The sequence below is a fragment of the Durio zibethinus genome, chromosome 10 (genome assembly GCF_047325235.1).
Source record: "Durio zibethinus cultivar Kanyao isolate XHJ-2024 chromosome 10, ASM4732523v1, whole genome shotgun sequence".
NCBI classification, from domain to species: Eukaryota; Viridiplantae; Streptophyta; class Magnoliopsida; order Malvales; family Malvaceae; genus Durio; species Durio zibethinus.
In genome coordinates this window covers 11,155,443-11,173,263 of record NC_143171.1, presented here as the reverse complement: position 1 = coordinate 11,173,263, position 17,821 = coordinate 11,155,443, and the positions used below count along the sequence as shown (strand labels likewise).

General features: G+C 30.4%; 1 long non-coding RNA gene and 2 pseudogenes across 1 annotated transcript; 2 read left to right on the top strand and 1 right to left on the bottom strand.

Moving 5' to 3' along the window:
• The first annotated feature begins 998 nt into the window (after nt 1-998).
• Nucleotides 999-2,299, top strand: LOC111293313 (aminoaldehyde dehydrogenase 2, peroxisomal pseudogene; annotated as a pseudogene).
• A 7,082-nt stretch (nt 2,300-9,381) lies between these two features.
• LOC149516420 (aminoaldehyde dehydrogenase 1, peroxisomal pseudogene) lies at nt 9,382-10,688 on the top strand (annotated as a pseudogene).
• A 5,639-nt stretch (nt 10,689-16,327) lies between these two features.
• Nucleotides 16,328-17,532, bottom strand: LOC149516419 (uncharacterized). Its single transcript, XR_016345769.1, has 2 exons — nt 17,148-17,532; nt 16,328-17,070 (listed from the first exon to the last, which is right to left on the bottom strand). It is a non-coding gene; the product is annotated as an uncharacterized LOC149516419 (long non-coding RNA).
• Between the last annotated feature and the right edge of the window lie 289 nt (nt 17,533-17,821).

The following is a 17,821-nucleotide window of genomic DNA, read 5'->3' as shown; positions in this document are numbered from 1 at the left end:
TCTTCATGATAGTACAATCCTTAATGCTCTTTAGCATTGCCAATCATCCTCCCCAAGAGTAAATCCTGAAACTCACAATATGAAGGATAAAACTTAGCCACACAGTTTAAGTCACTTGTTAACTTATTAATAGATACTAGGTTATATGCTAAATTAAGAACATTTAAGACTGAAAAATGTGTCATATTAGAAACCTTAATGTCTCACTTTCCAACAATAAAGGATAATGATTCATCAGCAATACGAGTTTTAAGATTTCTTGGACATAGATTGTATGTTAAAAATAGTTCATGACAATTAATCATATGGTCGGATGCCTCAAAATCTATTATTTAAGAGTTCTTAGAACATATTTTACACCCAAAGCAAATAGGTGATTACCTTTTTATGCAGTTGTGCACATTGGAGTAGGTGTAGTCATTTAGGTATTGTTGAAGAAGTGTTTGAAGCTGCTAAAGTTGCTATTTACTAAAACTTGAACCTTCAACCTTGTTTTATTCCATTTTTTACTAAAGGTTGGTTAGGTTGTTATAGTATTCAGTCATAGAATTATCCCTTTGTAGACACTCTATTTTATCCGGAGTTCTTTGTCAATCTAGATTAATCTAAGCTTGATTGTAGGGATTTTTATTCATTTTTATTTTAGATTTTTTTTTTATTTTTGTATTTATCATTTTTATTTTTTTATGATCTATCTATTGTTTAATTTCTTTTTCTTTCTCCATTATCTGATTAATTTAAAAAAAAAAGCTAAAAAAATGAGATTAGGATTGGTGCTAATTTTTAGCTTTGAGTGATAATCAGAATTGCACTAAAACTCAATCACATTGTTTTATAAATAATGGCAATTTATAGCAAGAAGGACGACAAGAGCAACAACGGAACAAGAGTATAGAGATTAGGGAAAGATCATAGAAAAAAAAAAAGAAAAAGCTTCTTAGACACTAGTTTGAGGGTGATAGTGAAACAAAAAAAGAAGAAGGGCAAACTGATTTAATATGACGGTCCAAATTTTGAGTCGAATGTTACTCATCGACAGCGAGTGGAGAGAGCCTGTTCTCAAGAAGCGAATTTCAACTATTTATCCTGTAATTGAGCAGAACATCGATCATATTCCAGCAGCTACAGCTGAAGATGTGGAGCTTGCAGTGGCTGCTGCTTAGATAGCTCTTTCTAGAAATAAAGGCAAAGATTGAGCTTCAGCTTTTGGCACTGTTCGTGCCAAGTATTTACGGGCCATCGTTTCCAAGATAATAGAGAAAAAATCTGAATTAGCAAAGCTTGAAGCAGTTGATGGTGGGAAACCACTTGATGAAGCAACTGGGGACATTGATGATGTTGCTGGATGTTTTGAGTACTATACGTACCTTGCTGAAGGTTTAGATGTGAAGTAAATATCTCTCTTCCTATTGAGACATTTAAGAGTTATGTGCTTAAAGAACCACTTGGGGTTGTTGGATTGATCACTCTCTAGAATTATCCATTCTTGATGGTCGCATGGAAAGTAGCTCTTGCTTTGGCTACAAGTTGTGCTACAATACTGAAACCTTTCGAGTTGGTATCTATCACTGCTTGGAGTGGGCAGACGTGTGTAGGGAGGTTGGTTTTCCACCAGGTGTCCTGAACATTCTGATTGGATTGAGCCTAAAAACTACGATTCTTTTGGCATCTCATCCCAATGTTGACAAAATTGCCTTTACCAAAAGCACTGCAACATGGAACATGATAATGGAAGCAGCAGCTCAAATGGTCAAGCCTGTATCTTTAGAACTCGACAGAAAAAGCCCAATCATTTTGTTTAAGGATGTTGAACTTGACAAGGCTGCTGAATGGACTGCATTTGGTTACTTTTGGACAAACGGACAGATCTGCAGTACAACATCTCATCTTATTGCACATGAAAGCATTGCAAAAGAATTTCTAAACAGGCTTGTGAAGTGGACTAAAAACATCAAGATTTTAGATCCTGTAGAAGAAGGTTGTAGGCTTGGCCCCGTTATTAGCGCAGGGCAGTATGAGAAAGTATTAAAATTTATCTTAATTATTGTGAACGAGGGTGCTACCATTTTGTGTGGTGGAGTTCGCCTTGAGATTTTGGTGACTTTTATCGATCTTTGTCTCAAGCCGCACCTCTGAGCAGCGCCCAATTTCTAGTCGAGCCATTTTAACCGTCGAGCCCAACCGCATCAAAGTTTTTTTTTTGTCATTTTTTTGCTTATTTATTTATTTATTAAATTGAAATTATTTATTTATTTAAGTAAGCATTCTTCAATTTTTTTTAATGATTATTTTAAAATAATTTTTTTTTAAAAAATATTTTTGAAAAAGAAATTGAAAATATCAATTTTCTTTGAAAATAAAATTCAAAAAAATATATTTTTAAGGAAAAGTTGAAAGTATCAATTTTTCTTGGAAATAAGTTTTTCAAAAAAAAATATTTTTGAGGAAAAATTGAAAGTATCAATTTTCCTTGAAAATAAGCTTTTTAAAAAATATTTTTTGAGAAAAGTTGAAAGTATCAATTTTCCTTAAAAATAAGTTTTCAAAAATGAATTTTTGAGGAAAAATTGAAAATATCTATTTTCCTTAAAAATAATTTTTCAAAAATGGATTTTTGAGGAAAAGTTGAAAGTATCAATTTTCCTTGAAATTAAAGTTTCTAAAAAATATTTTGGAGAAAAGTTGAAAGTATCAATTTTTCCTGCACAAAAGCAATCATTTTTTTTCTTTTTATTTTCTTGAATTTTCTTTAATGTTAAATAATTCGACGATGGAGCCTCTGCAAGTGAGACAGTAATTTTTTTGCATACTCTTGAGGTGAGGAGATTTTCTCAATTTTTTGCTAAAAGTATTAGAGTCAATTAAGAATAATTTTCAATAGTTAATTACTTGGTAAATTTATGAGGCTTATTGGATAACACAAAATTAAGTTGGTACCATCTTTTGGTGGGCATTATGAGGGTGCTATAACCTTCTTCACACGTAACCAAACTCTCGAACTCTGTTTTGATTAGTGGACCCGAACCTATTCTTTTAGGGACCCTTAAAGTTAGGTGTTCCTTAAAAGGATAGATTCCTTAGGTGGCCAATCGCACCTAGATAAAAAAAGATTGGTGGTGACTCCTTCAAGTCAATGTCTAGCGATAGATCCTCAGATCTAGATGTTATGACAGCTTGGTGACTCCACTGGGGATGTTCAAGAGTCAGGCCAGCAAATAAATTTGTGTTATCCAAAAGCCTAATAAAATTGAACTTTTGTATATATTTTTTATTCATTCATATTTATTTACTTTGTTAATTCTGTCATTCATATGTAAGTGCATAACATGAGCTCTATACCCGAGCTCCATCCCTCTAGGAGGGAGTAAAGTACCTACTGCTTTTGAGAGGTTTAATGCCTTCGCAGTGGCTAGCGAAATACTCCCACTCAAATTGAACCTTTTCCATTTGTAGCTTGTAATAGGTGAGGATTGAGATGCCTTACTAGTCTGTGATGGACAATGATGTAAGGAGCAATTTGAGAACCTTTAGACTTTAGCCTTGAACTACATATAATTGAACCTTAAAAGTGCCTAACCCTAAGATAGAGCCCTTTCTACCCAATGATAGATATACCCTGAAACTAGGACACAAAAAGGGTGTTTATCTAATCATTTTGATTGTTTGACTTTGTGCATCATTTTCATTATCATATGTAACATTATGCATCGACATCACTTTCATTTCATCTATGAAACTAACTATGTTGTTTGTCTGATTTTATGCATTTGCATTATTTTCATGATCATGTTTTAACACAATCATTTGTATCCATTTCATATTAGATTTCATTCGTGCATCAACGTATCATACATAAAGCATAGCATAGCATTTCTAATCATAATTTTGGTGCTAAAAGTTCAAGGATAGCTCTACCAAGCAACTCTACTCACCAATACAATACAAGAGCTCGAGCCAGACAAATGGAACAAGAAAATTTCAATCGTCTCGAGAGATTAAAAAAAGCTCAGCAGAAGTTAGAAGGGAGTGGAATAAGATTTTAGAGGCTTTGAACAAGTTAAACAAGGGGAAGGCAATAAAAGAGAATGCTAGCCAACAAGATCATCCCCCACAATAGGAGGATGACCCACCGTACCCTCATGGTTTCGAGCCACATCAAGTTCAACCTGTATAAGGTCCACCACCACAGCAGTTCACCTATCTTGTAGGGTACACATATCTTAGAATACCATGAGCTTCAAATTAAGGACAATATCGAAGTTACATAAATTTTGTCTTTACTGAATAGGCAGTAGAACCAATATCAGTCCCTAATTTGGATGATCTAAAAGAAAAAAAAAAGAAAAAAAATTGAGGCCCAAAGAGAAGAGCTTGTAGAAGCCTCAAAAGCTTAACAAAAGATAAACTTGTTAGAGGAAAGGCTACGAGTAGTGGAAAGAGTGGGTTTTTATGGTTCTGTCTATGCTGCCAGACTTTGTTTAGTCCCGAATATGGTTATCCCTCTGAATTTTAAAGTACTAGAGTTTGAGAAAAATGATGGTACAAAATACTTGAAAACTCACATTACTATGTACTATCGAAAAATGGCTACCCATACCAATAATGAAAAGCTATTAATGCATGTGTTTCAAGACAGCCTAACAGGCTCTGCTGCAAGGTGGTATGTCCAATTGGATAGGACCCATATTCGTTCTTGGAGTGATATGGCTCATGCTTTCATTAGTCAATACTGACATATAATAGACTTAGCCCCTGATTGTATTTCTTTACAGAATATGGAGAAAAAAGCAACTGAATCATTCAAAGAATATGCCCAATAGTGAAAGGATATTGCTTCTCAAGTGCAACTTCTTTTGACTGAAAAGGAAACCATCGTATTGTTTGTCAATACTTTGAAATCCCTCTATTATGAAAAGATGATAGGGAATGCCACAAAAAATTTTGCTGACATGGTGATCTCAGATGAAATCATTGAGAATGCTATTAAAAATGACAAGCTGAAAGGAGGAGAAACTAAGAAGGCACCCAAAAAGAAAGAGACTGAAGCTTAAGCCGTAGGTTTTGATAGATAGTTCAGGAGATATTAACCCTATCCACCTCAAGGTTACTCTCCATACTATCCAGCTGTAAAAAAAGCTTCATCTTATCCATACCAACCAACCTCATAACCACCTAATTCATCCATATACCAGCCTATTTTTATCCCTCAAGCCCTTACATACAGCCTTAACATTCAACCTCTCATAATACCCCAAGCTCATCTAACCCAATAAATAGTTTACGAGAGTAACAAATTACCAGAGAAAAACTCGTATTCGATCCAATCCTTATGACTTATACGGAGTTATATCGAGAGCTCTATAACAGCCACTTGAATGCCCCAAGCCGTCTAGAGCCACTCAAGCCACCTTATTATAAGTGGTATGATCCTACAGCTTACTGTGAATATCACTATAGAATTACTGACCATTTCATTAAAAATTACACTGCTCTAAGGTATAAGGTGCAACAATTAATCAAGGATGAAATGATAAGTTTTGATCAAAGAAGAGCAACAACACTTAATGTTAGTGACAATCCATTACCAAATCATAATATTAATGCTCTAAGTGAAAATCAAGAACATGCTAATTCAAAACGGCTTGAAGAGTCACAATGAATCAAGGGGGCGAGATAAAAATCCTTCATTTGATTGCACAGAGGAATGATTTTAAAGAAGGGTGTTAAAACTGGTTGAATGCTACTTGCCATTCTAAGAGTTCTTTTAAAGTAATGTTAGGATTTCTTTTTTGCAATATGATTTCACTTGTTATCATTTTAATAAAGGCAAGTTAATGCATTTCATTACATTTTCTCTTTCACTCGACCATTATTTCATGCTCTGTTACCTTTCATAACTTTACATTCTCATTCTCAAATTTCAGATGATGAATATTTAGACAATGATAACAATAATTTTGGGATTTAATTTTGAGAACTCATCCACATTAATATGAAGAGATAATTTGAGCAAAAAATAAGCTATTACCAGAGGTGAAATAGATATATCTTGAAGATGTGCAATCTTTTATATAGGTTCATGAGCTTTGTTCAATAGATGATGTTCAAGAAAAGTATTCACAATTGAAATGAAAAATGGCCATCTTTTTTTTACCATTCGAAAAATCATTCATTACTACCCCTTTGAGCCTATTATGATTTTTTTTAAAGAACCCCAATCAAGGATCACCCTCTACATTAGGGGACAACTTTTGAAAAAAAATATCACAAAAGGTCTCAAAGATGGAAAGAAAAAAAAATAAAAAAAAAATAAATGTCACATATGATTTGGGGTAAAGTAATGAGATCCTTTGTGTAAGGAAAGAAAAAGTAGTGAAATGATATAGTGGGTAAAATGCCAAGTTGCATCAAATATCCTTTGGTCTTGAACCTTTTTAATACATGTTTGGAGCCTATTATATCTATTTCTTTTATGACCCCTCACCTTAACCTATATTATAACCTTGAAAAGTTCATTTAGATCAAGTGTGAATGCTCAACTTGAATGATCATATGTTGGGCAAAGGCATGCTCATGATGAAACAATGGAATCATGTTACATTACTTTTAAGTTTGATGTGTGAAAGATATTAACAATGGATGAAAAATAAAAAAATAGACAAAAAAAAGAAAAAATAAAAAAATGAAAAAATAAAAAAAAGATTCAAATTGAAAAGGGTGATTTGGGTAGAAAAAGATCTAGGTCAAATGGTTCACATGGATGGAAGATCAAAGACATCTGAAGATCTTTCAAAGACTGAGAAAAAGTTCGCCAAGCTCAAAATGACTTCAACAGTAAATGGAATGAGTTTTTAAAAAAGAATCCTAGATTAATGTTCAAAATTGTTTGAATATTCATCATTTGGACACACCATTCATCCCAATGACATGTATCTAATTTATTTCTTTTTCCATTTATTTTGTACGAAAATAAATCTTCATTGATTATCTTTATCTTGTGTTCTCTTATTGTTACATCCCTAGAATAAATTAAGAAAATGTATGAATGTATTATATTTGTCAAGAATTAAAATGATGATGAATGAATGACAATGTGCATAAAAAGGTCTTGCATTCTTTTAAAGAGAAATCTAAGATGATGGTGGTAACAAAATGAAAAAATGGTAGAAACCTAAAATAGATGATTTGAAAGGACATATGATGTGAGCAAATGGGGAATATAATGATGGATTGGACAATAAAATGAAGATATGACAAATCTTGAAAAGTGGTGTAATCAAGTGATGAATATGAGGATGTATTGATCGATATAACCTATAAGTTATGATTAAGTGATGAAAATGATATGGGGTAATAGATGAAACTGGTGCTGAGAAGCTTATAAACGATGACCAAATGATAGATGGTAAAATTTGTTTTGAAATGGCTAGTCTTGAAAAGCTTATGAATGATGACCAAGTGACAGAGGATGAAATTTATTTTAAAATAGTTAGTATTGATAAACCTGGCATGTGAGGTAATAGGTAAAATTTGTTGGTGCTGAGAAACCTCCGGATGGTGATCAAGTAATGGAAACAATGATGATCAGTTGATGAAGCTTGTTCCAAAATGTTGAAAAGCTAAATAAAGGGAGAATGTGAGATGGTAGGGTCTTGAGGATCATATTTCACAATTATTTAAGATTTCATGACATTATTGACATTCGCATTACATGCAACATGTTGGCATCGTTACTTAAATAGTACATTCACATAATTTGATGTTTGGACATGCATGGCATTTATAAGAATCTAAGTTGTTGCATTTGCATCATTAAGAAGGCATGTGCATCTTTGATCAGGACATTCATTCATGTAAAATTTTGGGTCATTTGGAAAGAAGTTATGAACCTTTTGATGAAAATTTTTGAATTTCAAATGAGAATCTTTGAATTTTAAAGAAAAATCTTGGCGTTTTAAATTTTAAATGAGAATTTTTTAGATATGAAATTTGAGGTTTATTGAATGAGAAGCTTTGAAATTTTGGATGTGAATCTTCAAAATTCAAATAAGAATCTTTAGAATGTAGATGCGAGTCTTATAATTTGTGACTACGAATCTTAAGATCTTGCAAATTTGAATTCTTATGAAACTGAAATTTTGAGAATCAAATTTCAGTGAATTCCTGTGAAGCTGAAAGGTTCTTGCGAATCTAAATTTTTGATTTGCAAACTCAAATTATAAATCTTTGAGTTTCCATCATATACGATTTATGACTCCTTCGAAAATGATTTTCAAAAAGCTATTTATTTTTCCAAAAGTTCAGTTGCCTCTATTTAGATGATCAATTTATTTTTTAAAAGTTTAGTTGCCTCTGTTTAGAGAAGCGTTTATTTTTCTAAAGTCGTGGTTGCCTCTGATTAGAAGAGCTTTATTTATTTATTTTTCTGAAGTTGTTGAGCCTCTGTTTAGAGGAGCATTTATTTTTCTAAAATCGTGGTTGCCTCTAATTAGAGGAGCTTTATTTATTTATTTTTTTGAAGTTGTTGAGCCTCTGTTTAGAAGAGCAATTTATTTTTCCAAAGTCGTTAAGCCTCTACTTAGAAAAGCCTTTATTTATTTTCTAAAGTCATTAAGCCTCTGTTTAGAGGAGCAATTTATTTTTCCAAAGTCGTTGAGCCTTTGTTTAGAGGAGCAATTTTATTTTTTCAAAGTCGTTGAGCCTCTGTTTAGAGGAGCAATTTATTTTTCCAAAGTCGTTGAGCCCTTGCTTAGAGGAGCCTTTGTTTATTTTTTCAAAGTTGTTGAGTCTCTGTCGTTGAGCCTCTACTTATAGGAGCTTTGATCAAAATTTTAACAAAAAAAAAGGAAAAAAAGCAAAAAAAAGTCAAGTTGAGTCTTAAATGGGTGTCTAAGTCTTTGCACAATTCTTGTTTCACAGAAAATATGCAAAGAGGGCCAGTTATAGACACCCTATTTTATCCGAGATTCTTTGTCAATCGGGATTAATCTAAGCTTGATTGTAGGGATTTTTATTCATTTTTATTTTAGATTTTTTTTATTTTTGTATTTATCATTTTTATTTTTTTATGGTCTATCTATTGTTTAATTTCTTTTTCTTTCTCCATTATCTGATTAATTTTTTTAAAAAAAAAAAGCCAAAAAATGAAATTAAGATTGGTGCTAATTTTTAGCTTTGGGTGATAATCAGAATTGCACTAAAACTCAATCACAATGTTTTATAAATGATGGTAATTTATAGCAAGACGGACGGTAAGAGCAACAGGGGAACAAAAGTACAGAGATTAGGGAAATATCATACAAAAAAAAAGAAAAAGCTTCTTAGACACTGGTTTAAGGGTGAGAGTGAAACAAAAAAAAAAGAAAGGCAAACTGATTTATTATGGTGGTCCAAATTCTGAGTCGAATGTTACTTATTGACAGCGAGTGGAGAGAGCCTGTTCTCAAGAAGTGAATTTTAATTATCTATCCTGTAATTCAATAAAACATCGGTCATATTCCAGTAGCTACAGCTGAAGATGCGGAGCTTGCGGTGGCTGCTGCTTAGAGAGCTCTTTCTAGAAACAAAGGCAAAGATTGGGCTTCAACTTCTGGCACTGTTCGTGCTAAGTATTTAAGGGCCATCGTTTTTAAGATAATAGAGAAAAAATTTAAATTAGCAAAGCTTGAAGTAGTTGATGGCGGGAAACCACTTGATGAAGCAACTTGGGACATTGATGATATTACTAGATGTTTTGAGTACTATACGTACCTTGCTAAAGGTTTAAATGCGAAGTAAAAGGTTGTTATCTCTCTTCCTATTGAGACATTTAAGAGTTATGTGCTTAAGGAACCACTTAGGGTTGTTGGATTGATTACTCTAAGAAATTATTCACTGTTGATGGCCGCATGAAAAGTAGCTCTTACTTTGGTTGCAGGTTGTGCTACAATACTGAAGCCTTTCGAGTTAGTATCTATCACCTGTTTGGAGCTGACAGACGTGTGTAGAGAGGTTGGTTATCCTTCAGGTGTCCTAAACATTCTGACTGGATCGGGCCTGAAAGCTGTGATTCCTTTAGCATCCCATCCCAATGTTGACAAGATTGCCTTTACCAGAAGCACTGCAACATGGAGCATGATAATGGAAGCAGCAGCTCAAATGGTCAAGCCTGTATCTTTAGAACTCGATAGGAAAAGCCCAATCATTTTGTTTGAGGATGTTAACCTTGACAAGGCTGCTGAATGGACTGCATTTGGTTGCTTTTGGACAAACGGATAGATCTGCAGTATAGCATCTCGTTTTATTGCACATGAAAGCATTACCAAAGAATTTTTGGATAGGCTTGTGAAGTGGACTAAAAACATCAAGATTTCAGATCCTGTAGAAGAAGGTTGTAGGCTTGGCCCTATTGTTAGCGCATGGTAGTATAAGAAAGTATTGAAATTTATCTTAATTACTGTGAATGAGGGTGCTACCATTTTGCGTGGTGGAGTTCGCCTTGAGATTTCGGTGACTTTTATCGATTTTTGTCTCAAGTTGCACCTCTAAGCAGCGTCCAATTTCTAGTCGAGCCATTTTAACCGCTGAGCCCAGCCGCGTCAAGGTTTTTTTTATCTTTTTTTTTGCTTATTTATTTATTGATTAAATTAAAATTATTTATTTATTTAAGTAAGCATTCGTCAATTTTTTTTAATGATTCTTTTAAAATAATTTTTTAAAAAAAAACTATTTTTGAAGGAAAGTTGAAAGTATCAATTTCCTTTGAAAGTAAAAATTTAAAAAAAAAATTTTTGAAAAAAAAATTGAAATATCAATTTTCCTTGAAAATAAGTTTTTCAAAAAAAAATATTTTTGAGGAAAAGTTGAAAGTATCAATTTTCCTTAAAAATAAGTTTTCAAAAATGGATTTTTGAGGAAAAGTTGAAAGTATCAATTTTCCTCGAAATTAAAGTTTCTAAAAAATATTTTGGGAAAAAGTTAAAAGTATCAATTTTTCCTACACAAAAGCAATCATTTTTTTCTTTTTATTTTCTTAAATTTTCTTTAATGTTAAATAATCCGAGAAGGAGCCTCTGCAAGTGAGACAGTAGTTTTCTTGCATACTCTTGAGGTGAAGAGATTTTCTCAATTTTCTACTACAAGTATTAGAGTCAATTGAGAATAATTTCTAATAGTTAATTACTTGATAAATTTATGAGGCTTATTGGACAATACAAAATTAAGCTGATACTATCTTTTGATGAGCGTCGTGAGGGTGCTATAACCTTCCTTACACGTAACCGAACTCCCGAACTCTGTTCTGGTTATTAGATCCAACCTATTATTTTAGAGACCCTTAAGCTTAGGTGTTCCTTAAAAGGATAGATTCCTTAGGTGGCCAATCGCACCTAGATAAAAATGATTGGTGGCGACTCCTTCAAGTCAATGTCTAACGATGGATCCTCAGATCTAGACATTATGACACCCATTGTTTAATATCTTTCAAGGGTGACTTGATTTCAAATAATTGTATAAGTTTTCAAGATTAGTCACAGAATTATCCCCTTGTTTTGTATTTTTAAAGGTTGACTTGATTTTAAAGAATTGTGATGAGTTTTCAAGATTTGAGTACATATCTTTCACCATATCCTAGATTTCTTTAGCATTTCTGAAGAAAAGATAGGTTTTTCCAATCCTAGGCTCTATAGAATTAACTAACCATGCCATTACCATGGAGTTTTTAGAAATCCATGTTGAATGACTTAGTTCTCCTTCTGTTGTTTCCTTTGTTTCACTAGTTAGATAGTTGATTTTCCTTTCCTTTGAATCACTAGTGTCACAGATCGAGACCACTCTAGAAAGTTTATTCCATTGAGTTTATGCTGTGTTATTTGCATGGAATGTGAGCCATTTGTAATAGACACCATTAGCGAAGAAATTTGAATTGGTTTAGAAGTTACCTTTGATGTATTCTGTCGAGAGGCACTAGTTATGGTTGTTTTGGCCATTAGAAAAGAAAAAACTTGATAAGCAAATTTGACTATGATACCATGCAATCAAAGACAAAAAAATAGTGTTCTTTGACTGTTATTTTATTAAAAAAGAATCCTTAAATATATAAAAAAAATTGATATGTACAAAGAATCCCACAAAATCATGACACAATCATCCAAATATAAAAACAAATAAAAAACCAGAAATATAAATCCCAACAAATTAGGAAATTGATCTTGACTTGATATATAATCTGCTAACAAGAAATTAAGAGTTTAAAATATAATTTAATTTAAATGTATTTTATTATTCGGTTAATCAAAAAATTAATTGAACCAATCGATCAAATTTAATTTGATTGGTTAATTTTCAAAACTAATAGGGTAAATTACTTCAATGGTCTCTAAATATTAAGTTAAATATCATTTTGTTTTTAAACTTTAAACAATAACATATTGATCCCTATATTTTAATAGTCATAACGAAACGATCCTTCCATCAGTTTTGACTAGTTGAGTGTAGATAAAAAAAAATTATAAAATAAGATAATGGGTTGACAATAATATAAGTAGAGTGTTAAGAGGTAAAATAATTATAAAAGAAATAAAAGTTTGATAAATTTTATTTTTATGGATATTAATTCTTATGAATCTTTAGTTTTATTTTTGTGATACTAATATTTAAATCAATTAATATTATTTTTTAAGAAAAAACTTGTTAAGTTGCAATTAGGCTTACTCATGGATTGAGCTGTAAACCATATTCACAAGTTAGACTTGACTTGAATTTAGTTTTAAACATGATTTTTAAGGTTTAGGTTTGACCTAATCAAATTATTATTTTATCAATAAAATATTTTTATTTAATTTGTATTTTGAAATATATTTTAAAATATTAAGATAAAATTATTTTTTTAGTATTAATTTTTAATAGTAAAATGAGCCTATTCGAGTTTTTAATGGACAAGTCAAACTGGATGTTAAACCAAAATTTGAAAGTTTCATCTAGGTTTGGTTCGATTCATGAAAATCTCTAATTGCGATACAAATTATTAAATTTATCATTTTCTAATAATAAGTGATAATGTAAAATTTATAATATTTCATTAAAAATATATATACTGATATTTTATAACTAAAAAAAAAAAAACTTGGTTTTTGAAGAATATTTTATGATAATGAAATATTGTAAAATAACTAACAAATACATGATGAAATATTTTACAACAATGTATAATCTAATTTTATGATTTAAACAAACAATATATAAATTTGAAAAAAAATAGGTAATTTTCGTTTTCAAATATAGACTTCTTTTTTCTATCCTAAAACTAAACCCAAAAAAATTACTAACAAAATTAAAAATAAAATATAATTTTATTTTTTTATATAATTATCACAATTACTAGTATTAAGTAAAAAAGCTCTATCATCACTTTTCTTTTTAAATTTATCTTTGACTTAATAATGAAACAACTGGCATTTAACGACTAGATCAACCGTTTTGTTGATGAAAGCATTGTTTTATTATGATCATAAAAATATAAAGATTAATATTTTATTTTTAAAATTTAAAAAAAAAAATTATATTTATTTTAAAATTTAAAGATCATAAAAATAATTTATCTAAACTAAAAAATTTGATTCAGTTAATAAAAATAAACAATATAATTCCATTAATTTATTATTCGATTTAAAATTAATTGAAACGGCGGAACTAACATTCCTTATTTCCACCTCGACCTTGAGGCAAACAAATGTTTGTAACTGTAGGATTCTGAACTTTTCTTGCCCGCATTAAACACTTGCCTGTCAAAAGATTGTATACGGATTTAAGATCCTAACTTAAATTACAAGGACATGCAGTTCCTGCTATCTCATCAACCTCATGTCGGAAGGTGCTACTCGAACAACCAGAGAGCTTGTAACCCATAATAACTGTTGCTCCACGTCAAAACCCAACGCATAGCCCTTTCTTCGGGCAACTACTTCAAAATGCACAGTGAACCTAGATTTTGTCCATAGCTATCAAAGATTAAACTACAGTTATATATTGATGGTAATAGTAGAAGATGACATTAGAGCTTTGCATATACTTAAATGATTTCCCAACATTTGTCACGGTTTGGATCACTGATATTACGTCTTTTAAGATTAACCAACGTGATAGATGAATAATTCGGGTCAGAAGCTGTTCTTTGTCTTCTTAATAACATGTGCTATTGTCTCTTGTAATCAAGTAGAGGGACTTCTCCATGGTCGTAACCAATAGAACAGAGAAATTAATGCTTTAGTCTTTTGGCTGCACATCGTAGATGAGAACAGGACCAAGCACCTTTCTGGGGTTCACAAAGCCAGACCCATAATCTTAATTGGATCCTCTAATTCTTCCGACAATAGCTGAAGGAATTACAAAGGGGTTGGCAACATCCTTGTCTACCTCATCAATGAGAATCATCCCAACTCTGCAGCTTCTCGTTGTAACGATTTTTTGAGATTATTAGATAAAAATTTTAAAAATTTCAAAATAAAAGTGAAGACATCATTAATATTTTTTAAAATGAAATTAATCACTTAAAAATTTTAGTTTTTTAATAAAATAATAAAACGAGTTTAAAATTTATTAAAAAATATTTTGGTTTATGAAAAAATATAAATGAGTTCAAAAGTGGTTACATATAGGCAAAGATTAACATCCCACAATATCCGTTTTAAAAACAATATCATTGATCATATATTATCATTAATATTGATAAAATGATCTAAATTCTAATATTTAAAAATGATTTCTTCAAATTTAATTTTTCATGAAAATCTTTTTTTCTTTTTTTTTTTCTTAAAAAACCTTTTTATTTAGGATTAATATGAAAATATTTAGTATCGAAATATTTTTTAATTCTGTAATATCTAGGCAAAATTACAAAAAATATTTCTCTACTTGAGATTTTCATACTAAACCCTCAAAAATTTCACATAATATTCTTTTATAAAAAATAATTATTGAGAAATCCTCTAATATTTAGGTAAGGTTCTAAGATTTATTTTTAATTAAAAATATTAAGATTTTTTTAAAATTTTTTAATAACTCTTTCAAAAAATCATCATTTGTTGATTTTTGAAAGTAATGGAATGTAGCTAAGTATCATATGGAGCAAATGTATGACATGAATGTAAATTAAATGCATGCGATCAATTAAATTCATCTAATACATGTTTAAATTTAATTCATTTTATTTAGGAATAAAACTTTTTATTTAAGAATAAAATAAAAATCTTTAGTATCAAAATACTTTTTAATTTTTCAATATCTAAGTAAAATTTCAAAAAGAAATTCTCTATTTAGAATTCTCACAATATTCCTTTAAAACTAGCATAATATTTTTATATAAAAAATAATTATTAAAAAGCCTTTCAATATCTAGACAAATAATGATTACTTTAACATAAGAATATTAATAATTATTTATAAAAAAACTAATTTTTAAAATTGATAAATAAGCAATTCACATTATTTAAGTGAATGCAACAAGAGACAAATGAATGATATAAATACAAATAATCAATTTGACCTATCTTATAGGCATTTAATAATAGTAATAATAATAATAATAATAATAATAATAATAATAATAATAATATTATTATTATTATTATTATTATTATTATCTCCCATTCCAAAGAAAATCAAGGATAAAAGAAAATTTATTATTATTATTATTATTATATTTATTTTGTTAAGAAATTTTTTCTTAAATTCTTCAATATTTAGATGAAATTTAAGAAAATTAATCATTCAAAGCATGATTTGAATTTTCTCTAATATCTAGGCAAAGTCTTCAAAATTATTTTTATTAAAATATTATTCCATTTTTTTGTCTTCTCTTTAGAAATTATTACCTTAATATTTTAGACTTATTATTAATGCTTGAAATGTATATGTGACAATATCAACATAAATTAAATGGTGCATTTAGTTGCATTTCTTCAAATGGATTTTGTTTCAAGGTGGCAATAGCATTTTTTGTGTAAAAATATTTATTTTTATTTTTGTTTAAATTTTTTTAATTCTCTAATATTTAAGTGAAATTAAAAAAACTTATTTTATTTTAAAAACTTATACTAATTCTTTCAAACAAAAATTATATGTTTTAGTAAAGTAATTACTTGAATTCCCTTTAATATCTAAATAGGATTTTCAAAATGATTTTTTTACTTAGACATACTATTTTTTTTATTATTTTCCAAAACAACAATGATAATTATTCTATTAACAAAATTATAAAAAAAATGTAAAACTAACACATTCATATTTTTTAATTCCTAAGCATGCAATTTACCATAATTTGGCATAGACACGTACATGTTTATAAGAAAAATTGAAATAAAAAATTTCATGGGCTAATAGAATTTAAAAAGAGAGGATTATAACAAGTGGACTCTAATGCTAGAGCCCTAAGTCAAGAGTTCCACCAAAACTCAAGTGACAAAGGTGATGGACTCCAACAAAATGGGCTCCGGTTGGGTCACAGCATCTTGGTTTAGGTCTCTTGGGCTTGGGTCACGGTTCGGGTGTAACCCGCCAACTTATTCTCTTTCTTCTTTTTTTTTTTTTTTTAATCTTTTTAACTATTGTAAAATTCCATCTTTTTTTTTTTTTTGTTAATTTCAGTTCAGATTTCTTTCTTAAAAAAAAAAATACAAAGAAAATTTCCCTTTCTTCTGCAACAAGCCGGAACTTCGCTTTAAACCCAGAAAATCGTCCCGCCGTCACCACCGGACCGCCGGTCACCGCTAGTCGTTGACGTCGGCGGACGATTTTTGGATTCCAAGTTTCGGCCATAGACCCATTTCGACTCCCTCTCCTCAAATCTAACCTCCGTTTTTCACAAATCACCTTGGATTTCCCTAGATTTGAAGTCAAAACCCGAAATTCCAAACCACCATAAATCCTCCCTTCACCATTCGATCTTTCCGAAACTAAAATATGTTGTTTTCCTCCTTTTCTACCTTTCCACTGTCTCAGATCACCCAAAATATTGCTGTCGTCGCAACTAATGCCACTGTTCACTGCGCTGCAACTAACATTGGCGCCGAAAACAGCTCCATTTTTCTTGTTTCTCTTGCACCCAATGTAAAACAAGACCCAATTTTCAGTTCAAACCGAAAAACTTTTGAAAAAAAAAAATAAAACCTTACCTCTTTAATTTTTTTGGCCTTTTGGATGATTTTGTTCCTGTAGTTTCTTCATCAAGAGGGGGAGAATGATGGCGTGTTTTATGTTTGCCTGAGGTTCCTCGTTGAGGACTGTTGTTTTTTCTTTTTTTTTTGTCAAGACTTGTTCTGCCGTGGGTAATTTAGGAGTGGGAGTTTAGTTTTTGATGGAGGTTTAGGGTGTTGCTTGGGTAATGGCAATAGGCAGCTTATTGGGTCAATTTACATATAGGCAAGGGAGATGATGTTTGGCAGTGGTGGTTTAGGGTGCTGTTCGAGTATGGGGTGGCTTTGCGAAGGATAGAGGTTGGTGGTAGATTTAGGGGTGGGGATTGGTGGTGAAGGAAGATGGAGGACGGGTTGGCAACGCGTAGAGGCGGATTTTTATTCGTTTAAAATTTGATTTGATTTTATAATTATAGTAAAATTTGAATTCGAATTTAATTTAAAATTTATTTTTTATATTTTTATATCAAAATTAATTTGATTTAATTTTATATAAATCGTAATTTTTTAATTTTGATTTGATTTAATTTGATTTAAAATTAATAAAATATTATTTTTTAAAATATAAATATTATTTTTTAAAATATAAATATTATTTTTTAAATAAAAATATATAAATATATTAAAAATTTAAAAATAATTTTTATATAATA